The following is a 9294-nucleotide window of genomic DNA, read 5'->3' on the forward strand; positions in this document are numbered from 1 at the left end:
GATGAGAATAGGATGGGATTCAATACTGACAAGTGCAAGGTACTGCACCTAGGGAGAAAGAACCAGCAGCACACCTATAGGCTGGGGAACTCCCTTCTTATCAGTACAGAGGCAGAAAAGGATCTTGGAGTCATTATTGACTCCAAGATGAACATGGGCTGCCAACGTGAGGACGCGGTCAGGAAGGCTAACCACACCTTGTCGTGCATCTACAGATGCATCATGAACAGGTCCAAGGAGGTGATCCTCCCCCTCTGTGCGACACTGGTCAGGCTGCAGTTGGAGTACTGCGTCCAGTTCTGGGCGCCGCATTTCAGGAGGGATGAGGCCAGCATCGAGAGAGTCCAGAGGAGGGCTACTCACATGATCGGGGGCAGCAGGGCAGGCCCTATGAGGAGAGGCTACGGGACCTGAATCTGTTCAGCCTCCACCAAGAAGGCTGAGAGGGGACCTGGTGGCCGTCTATAAACTTCCAAGGGGGACCAGCGGAGAATGGGAGAGGCCCTGTTCCCCCGAGTACTACCAAACTTGATCTTTCCTTAAGAATAAATTCAGTTAAATTACTGAATGTTTATTAGATTTTGCAATTTAAAATTTAGAAATAACATTTAACTTGTTTTTAATTGGAGTACTTTTGGTTCCTAATCTCAGCAGACAAGTGTTTTAGGTTTTCCTAACCTTTGCTCTTAGAAACGTGGCTTAGGAGCCTCAGAGTTCATACAGCCAGATGCTATGTGCAAACAAAGACTTCTGCTTCTGTGGTGCAACCGGGGTGGCTCAATGCAATCAAATGAAAGCTCCCACTGGCACTTCACTGATCTATGTTGTCTCCAGTCCTGACGTTGAGCTGAGCCTGTCTATTAGCCCATGGTTTAACTTGGCAAGAGTCCTCTTTCAAACTGGTTCATTTGTATGTGTCACACCCACCCACGAGCAAAATCTCCAAATGACAAAAAAGTCAGGGTTATTTTTAAATATGAAAATCACTTACTGCACGATTCCTGTCACAGGTATGACAAAAAATTCAAGCTTAATTATACCTGTCTGATTTATATTGTCTGTAACTGATGTGCATGTAGATTAAGAGTGACCCGAGTTAAAGACTACATCTTAACTGAAGTTCATAAAATGCCAAGTATATTATCACCAACACTGATGCAATATTAAATACAGTAGGAAAAGTAACCCTAACCTAATTCAGAGCTTTTCAAGACAGTCAATATTGCTGCATAAAGTATTTGCTCATGACTGATAGCAGTAAGTTTCTAACTATTTATACCCTACAGCCTTAATCTTCTTTCCATTGAAATCCCTGGCAAAAAAAATCCCAGACTTCATTGGGGCCAGAAATTGCCTTAGTGCCTGAAGTCAATAAGAATCTTCCCTTTGATTTCAGGGGCTTTTGATTAGGCCCTTAGAGAGGAGTACCACTGAAGCCTGAAGCACTATAAATTAATCAGATCATATATGCAAAATGAGTGCGCTCTGTCTAGATGTAGCTGAGTGCATTGCAAACTGTTATTTAACTCTCAGAAGGCAAAAGCAACTTTATCTGTACATCAGATATTATCTCCCCTCTTGAAGATTATTTTAACCTTAGAGTAAACCTGCAGCCCGAAGATTCCTTCCTAAAAGAGAGATGACGACCTTTTCCTTCCTCTTCCATTTTGCCCACCCAAGCAGAAGCCCTCTCTTTCACATCCTCATTTTTTTAGTCATCCTTTTCTCTCTCTTTTGGCTCTCAAACAGGACATATTTCTACTCTCTCCATCTCCCTGCAACCTGTTAGGAAAGCTTCTTCACATTGTTTGCACCTTACTTCCTGCCACTTCTCTTGTTCTTCCACATTGAAAGCTTTATGATAGATCCTCTGTGCCCTCAGCTTACTGTGTCCCATTGCTGGGTCATAGCCAGAGCATTAAATCAGGGACTCATAGTCAGACTGTAGGACAGAAAGTACACATTAGGGAGGGAGATAAAGAGATGCAAGGAATCCTCAAAAGAAATAAACAATGCTATTAAATATAAATTTTGTATAAGAAGCAGTTTACTTCACCTTCTTACCAGAGATCATCTAATTCCCAGCCAGTCAGTAACAGGGTGTTTACAAACCAGTCAGTCACAAGGTATTGAATACCTGGGCATTAACAAATACTGCACTTAAAAATTGAAGAGCATAATATAGAGACTTTCAAACTATAATGACATACATATATGAAACAAGTATATAGCAATATTTTATTTATATCCAATGCAGACAGTGCAAGACACAGGCATTTGTAAGCTCCTAAACAACACAAAATTTTAATACAACCAATAATCAGTCTTGAGAATCCAGTAGCCATAGTCAGTCAACAATACTCATCAATTCAGAGCTGCACTTTGAGCAACAAAACAGAAAAACCTCACCAATCATTCCACCACTGTAGGAGCAGAGATACAAACAGAATTACTACAAATAGTGAATAAATCAGCCTGTCAAGAGACCTCTGCTATATCAGAACAAAGGGGTATGGTCAGCTACAGTGCCCTTCTCCACTGAAACTATTTTCTCTTAGCCTTTGCTGTACAGCCCTGTGAATAGGAACCTTCAGCATATGAGTTAATCTCAGCTACCCAGCTGAAATAGAGAGGGGTGCTCTCTGAAGTCCCCAGCACCCAAACCATAATGGGCTTTATAAATCAAAACCAATAATTTGGATTGTACCTCTGCACAGTTTGGACGCCAGTATAATCAAAGGAGTTACTGTAGGCTCCATAAGATCAGTATGCGTAAGTAGATAGGAAACCGTCTTCCCACTTGCTGAAGATTTCCAAGATGTGTTCAGGTCTACTGTCATGTAGAGCACCTTGAGGCTATTCAATATGAAAATGAAAAGGCATGGGTATCTTCAGCTGGTCTGCTTCCAAAAGGAGTAGTTAGTATCTCCACTAGTCAGCATTGGGATCAATAGGAACCAGGAGCTGCAAACCTTACTTTAAAAAAAGACTGCACTTGAGAGAGTAGGTATCATTTATTTCCCTTTGTCATACAACTTCCAGCCTGCTTCTTATCCAAACTGACCCTCAGCCAGTTGGCAGTCAATTAAGCTCCATTCTTGGCCATGTACAAGGGGAATCCAACGACCTTGCCCTGTAGATTGAAATCAGCATAAGTAATAGGATCTCGTACGTCTTGAACAGGGCTATTTGTTATGCAAAAATACCATGGACCTAGGCCTGCCAAGAGAACTATGAGCCTCCCTCATTTAGGGAGGCCACTGGAAGCATAATAAGTGATTCCAGGGGATAACATAAAAAACAGGGATGGGAGTGACATCCATAGGTTAATAATGAAGGCTTTAAGCGGGGACACCAAGCAGAGCACACCAGCCAGCACCCACTCACTGCTCCTTGAATGTGTCCAAGGAGCCAGTGGATGCTGCCCAGCAAAACTGCCAGGAAACATGAACAGAGAAGTGACAGGAAAATGGCCCCAGTATGTCTTGAACAGGCGTGAGAAAATAGAACCTTATGCTAGTCAACCTTTAGGGAACATGAACTATTTCATAACTTCTAAGATACTTCACTGGGGTCCTCTCCTCCCTCCTCCCCAGGATTTGCAAATGTGTCAGCAATGCCAACAGGTTACAGCAGGGCTGTCTAACTGGTGGCCTGTATCCCATATGCAGCTTGTCGCAGGGCACCTCGGTGCTCTGCTCCTAGAAAGTGGAAACTACCAGGGAGAGAGCCCTGGCAGAACATAACAAGCACAGCTGCGAGTTGCTGGGGCAACTAATGTGAGTCAGCTGGCCAGAAGGGGGCAGGGCCTGGCCCTCATAAAGCCCAAGGCTGAGGCCAGGCTGGCAGTTCCCTGCCAGCAGCCAGAAGGGCAGGAGCTCCTGGAGTTAGGAGGCGAGAATCACAGGAATTGCTCTAGCTGGGTGAAGGATGGCAGCTCTGAGAGGTTTGAGCACCATGGTTCTGCCAGGAGGCTTTATGTTTGAGTTACAGCGAGGAGGCTCGAGTTTATGTTTGGCTTTGATATTACACCGGTGGTTTGGGTGAGGCTATAGGGGTTGGAGGAGGCCTTGTAGGAGGCTCAAGGTAAAGTGGGGCCCCCGGCACCAGTGAGGGCGCACTAGGCCCTGAGAGTTGCAGGGCAGAGTTGTGGGGTCAGTTAAGCTCAGAGAGGAGCGGCTGAACCTCATAGGGACCCACAGGGGGTGGGGGCCTAGCACCAGTGAGGGTGCAGCATTCTCAGGGGGAACCCCAGTGGTATGGGAACCCCAGTGCCAGTGAAGGCATAGCGCTAGTGAGGGTGCAGCTTGCGGGGCGTAGACCCTAGCCCTGGAGAGGGGCGGCTTTGAGAAGGCCCAGTAGGGGCACAGCAAGCCCCAGAGAGGGGGCAATATTATTAGGAAGCCCAGTGCGGGCGCGGTGAGCCTCTGAAGAAGGGGTAGTGCTGCGACGAACCCCGGAGCAGGGTAGAGTGCTGCGGTTGCCCCGGCGAGAGGGATAGTGGCACGGTGAGCCCTGGGAGAAAGGGGCAGCAGCGCGGTGGGCCCGAGAGTCAGGGGGCGTTACGGAGAAGTCCCCAGAGTGGGTGCAGAGAGCCCGAGACGGGGGGCTGTATTTTAGAAGCCTGAGTTCAGGTGACATTGTAGGAAAAGCCCCAGGAGGGGGCACTATTGTAAAGGCCCCAGACAGGGGGTGACACGATAGAGAAGGCCCCAGAAAGGGGGCACATTACAGGGAGGCCCCGAGTGGGCTCAGAGAGCCTAAGAGAAGGCAGCAGAGAAGAGGAGGCCCCAGAGAGCGGGGCGAGAGTACATAGAGGAGGCCCAAGAGACGGCCCGTGTACATATAGAGAGACATACTAGCGTCTATCCCATCAGCGAGGCTTGGGGCGTGGTATTGGGGGTTGGTAGGAGCCACGTGTAGCCCATAAGGCTAGGGTGCATGGGGAGCACCCATCATACTGGGAGACCCCAGGGGGTCTGGAAACACACGGGGACAGAGGTCCCAGCTAACTGCCCAGGGAGTCGTAAGGCAGCCTCCCAACTTTATCTAACCATCAAAGATGTGGCGGGTGAGAATTTGAGGGTGCCCTTGGACCGACTTGGCACAGTGAGGGAGCCGTAAGGAGATCACGGCCCTCCTTGCAGGACCCTGCTGTGACATGGCCCATCAGGAGTTAATGGGCAACCCCTAGACTCCTATCTGACCACTGCTCCCACTGTTGCTCTGGCTGCAGCTGGGGTCCTTTGATTCCCACTCAGCTTGGTCCCCATATTTCACTTCCAGGTCCTACCCTGGAGGAAAAGACAACACTGCCCCCAGTGCCAGTGGAGTCCATGGCACAGTGCAGCAAGAGGGCTCAGGTGGGGATGCTGCCCACACAATGCAATGGCTATCAGTGGGGTGCGAAGAGGTTGCCCATGCACACAGTGCAGGGAAGGAAGAGTGTTGTGCAGTGCAGCAGTGTGTATGTAGGGAAGGGGCTGCACATTGCAGCAGGGGAGGGGGCTAAAGGGGTTGTGGCCTCCACTGCTGCAGTCCACATGGCATACAGCCCTCAGCTGCTTAGAAGTTGGATAGCCCTGGGCTATGGTATCAAAGATAATTTCTGGATCTAAAGGAGGCAGTACAGATGTTTAGTGCCGGATTTTTCTAGTCTGCTAAGTTGCCTTGCCCTGGCTAAACTAGAGCAAAGTATAGGGCAAGGAGATTTGGTAGCACCTTGTGATTCCCTTGGAGAATGTTCACCAGTATAAAGATGGTAAACATGGCCAGCCGCCTTTCCGCCCTCTGTGCTTTTTGTGCTATACCTTAATTGAAGGGGTGGGTGGAACTAGAAAGAGGGAAGTCATAGTGGGGAATAAAGTGCAAAAAAGGGAAGGAGATGTAACAGGCCACAGAAGACATCCCCTGCAGTTTTAACTTACACCTGGGCTGAGTAGCAAAGAAACTTCCTTTTCTACTGTGCAGTGGAGTACTCAGCCACTGTCCTTTGCCTATTTCCAGAGGAGATATTTTCCCAATGAGAACAGGGCAGCCATAGTCAAGCCTGAATGAAAGGGAATGGAGAAAAATGGAAGGTCCCCCAGTACAGCTAGAGTTCTGTTATCAGGATCTTCTCAGTAACCTTCCCCAGAAATGGAAGGTTAGAGACACGGTAATAATTGGCAAAACTGTCATCAGTGAGAGGTGGTTTCTCAAGCACGGAATTAATATCTAGCCAAGAAAATACATGTGTTGTCAGTGAACATCAAGATTTATTGTGCCTTGTGGTAAATAAACCTTGATATTTGTTTCAAGAGAAGGCAAATGTTACATTTTATTTACAGCTGTTAATTATTATACAGGACCTCTCATCCCGAAGGAACCTCAAAGCATTTTACAAACATAACCAACCACCAGTTAATTAGAGAAGATATGCCATAGTCAACGTGATTCAAGAAATGGGAAGAGGGCCTAGTGCAATGATTCTCAACCAGGATTGTATACCACCCTGGGGGTGCCTTGTGATCCTTTTATGGGTGCCATCATGCAGCTTTAGCACTGTTAGATGTGCAGATACAAGTCATAAGATAAACCAAAAGATTTTGAATAGGAATTCATAGTGTTGAAAGCATTCTGTTTTGCTGGCATCTTTTTGAGTTCTTTGCGATAAAATAATTGCTCCATTGTTTATCTAGAGTCAAAAATGAGTGAAAATTAAGAGCTAGCATTTTCTGAGAGTGCCTTGAGTTTAAAAAGTCTGAGAACCACTGGTCTAGTGGGACAAGAAATTAGCAGTAATTAGCAGGGTCTAATGGGACACAGGACAAGGAATTAGCATTATAAATTCTGTTCCCATTTCCATCATTGACTCAATGTGTCAGCCTGGGTAAATCTTTTATTCTCTTCATACCTCAGCTCTTGCATCTGTAAAACAATAGCACCTGACAGGAATCTCATTAGATTTACTTGCTAGGGTTTGTAAAGTGCTTGTAAAGTTTGTAGCAAGCTTTACTAACCTTGGATAAGAGACACTACAACAGTGTAATTCCTTATCGTATTGTACACATTTTATACTGTGGCCATTTCTCCCACTTCTAGAATGTGACCTTCTGAGTAATTTGCATTTTACATCAAACACACACAGAAGGAATACACAATAGATAGAGCAGATAGTCAAGTGGAGTATTTTATCTTACGGAAAAACACTTTGGTGATTTCTGTTAAGCCATAAACTCCCCAGTTGAATTTTCTCTGCTGCACTTTTGCTAACTGTAGCCAGAGATCTCTAACAATCATAAATATTTGGTGTTTTGGTTTCAGATTGTGCTCAAAGAAGGTGCTTTGTGCTATAGCACTGTTGTGGGGCAGTGACTTACTTCTTGGTTCATGGCACTTCCCTCACCCATTTGCTAGTTATCTCCCTTTCCTCTGAGATTTCTCTTCCAAGTACTGATCTTCCTCAGGTTTATAATGAGATCATATCCTGAGGTGACATGGCTGCAGACTGTTAAAACTATTTTCAGTGTTTATATGCAGTTACAGGACACCTAGTACTTTAGGTAATTAAAAACAAGTGTAGTCAACAGTATTTTATGCCAAGGAGAGAGGACATTTTGGGGCATGTAGCTCACATAGTCATAAGTAGAAAATAAAGTTTGAGGGCACAACTGTCCCTATGTTATACTTTTTGTCAACACACTATTTAGCCTCAGGTCATGTCAGGATTTTTTTCCTTTTCTGCCATTGCTATGGTAGAAATAAGTGCATTATTTCTGTTTCTCTCCCTGTCTGTTAAGTCGGCAACAAAAAAAAGCACAGGAACTGTAAGCAAGTGGTTACACTTTCAGCTCTTCCATCAGAAAAGCTGCTGGGCAGAGAACAGTGCACCAACATCCCCACAATGCTAGCTTAGTACATGGAAGGCCTTTAAATGGCCACTAGATCACAATTTGAATACCTCCCTCTTACCATTAGTAGACCTCTTCCTGTTGCTGTCATTCTTCCCACGGCTGCTGCTTTCTGAAATCCACCAAGCTCAAGGGAACTAAGCTGAATCCTATTTTTATTTGTGCACCAATAGCATAGCTGTTTGCTGAGATCTTACTACAGAACTAATCAGGCATACTGGTGCAATGTCAGTGAGGGTAATGAGGCTGAAGGGCTATGATTAAGATTATAATTTGGTCTGCAAAATATTTTTATTTCCTAATGTTGATGCATAAGGTATGAAGAACCCAGGTCCCCATAGTGAGTGTGTGTGTGTGTGTGTGTGTGTGTGTGTGTGTGTGTGGTTGAGGAGAGTGTGACATGGCCTCTTCCAAATCCTAATAATGTCACTCCTGAACAGGATACAAGCAACTTTAGAGAAAAAGGAGGGATATTCTGCTATCAGAACCAAGATGCTTGATGAGGTGGACCCCTGATTTGATACAATATGGCAAGTCTACAAGCTTGTAACCCAGTACTGCCTAAAAGTGCAGTACTGAAAGATTGACCATTTTATAAAATAGCTCAAAGAGTTTGTTAACTGAGAGAGGGCAGATCGGCCAGAAGTCCAGGATTATCTACTGCTTTTTTGATAGGTACAATAAAATCTTTAACTTCAACAAACCCAGCTATGAAAAAAGGCCAGAGTAACCTTGATTATATCCTTCAGTGAAGTGCTGTCCCCCACAATAGCTCCATTAACCCCTAGCACTCTGCAGTGCCAAGGCTGGGCCTCAGCCAAGGTTCTAATTTAAGACTTGCACCTATTATTTGCTACCAATAAAGTCATATTGACACTTGAAAATTACCAGTTTTCTCCACAAGAAGCATTAGCACTAAGAGAGAGATACCATATATCAAATTCTGGACTATATCTTTTCAAAAGATCCATTTAGCTTTCTTGCTGGTTTCTTGGCTAACTTCCTTGAGTCAAGGCAGCATTATTTTTGCTGGTAGTTTACCCTAATGCAGCTATCCTCCTGAAGTTTAAGAGCAAATTGTACCAGGTCTCAGACTTTATTGCAGTATTGTGAAAGTGGTTTTTATCTGCAGTAAAACTCATACAGAAAGGTGTTTACTCTGAGGAAGAGTTACCCATACGATTTACCAACCCAAATCCTTAATGCTACTGAAATCTTGCACTGGGGTTATGAATGGGAAACCAGGTGGCATCCATGCTGTGGACTTTTGAGCCTCACATACATTGACCAAGAGTTCTCCAAGCAGTTCTAGTGGAAAGCAATTAATGAATGGAGGTCAATCAGGTATGAAACAGAACCTGCAATACATAAGGATACCAGGACTCAGGCAAGGATGACCACT

General features: G+C 45.2%; 1 protein-coding gene across 3 annotated transcripts in view; it reads left to right on the forward strand.

Annotated features, from left to right (window-relative positions):
- Positions 1–9294, forward strand: part of CFAP99 (cilia and flagella associated protein 99) — a 110206-nt gene that overhangs the window by 18352 nt on the left and 82560 nt on the right. The gene's annotated exons all lie outside the window — the stretch shown is intronic.

The sequence above is a fragment of the Alligator sinensis genome, unplaced genomic scaffold (assembly GCF_000455745.1).
Source record: "Alligator sinensis unplaced genomic scaffold, ASM45574v1 scaffold1051_1, whole genome shotgun sequence".
In the NCBI taxonomy this organism is placed as follows: domain Eukaryota; kingdom Metazoa; phylum Chordata; order Crocodylia; family Alligatoridae; genus Alligator; species Alligator sinensis.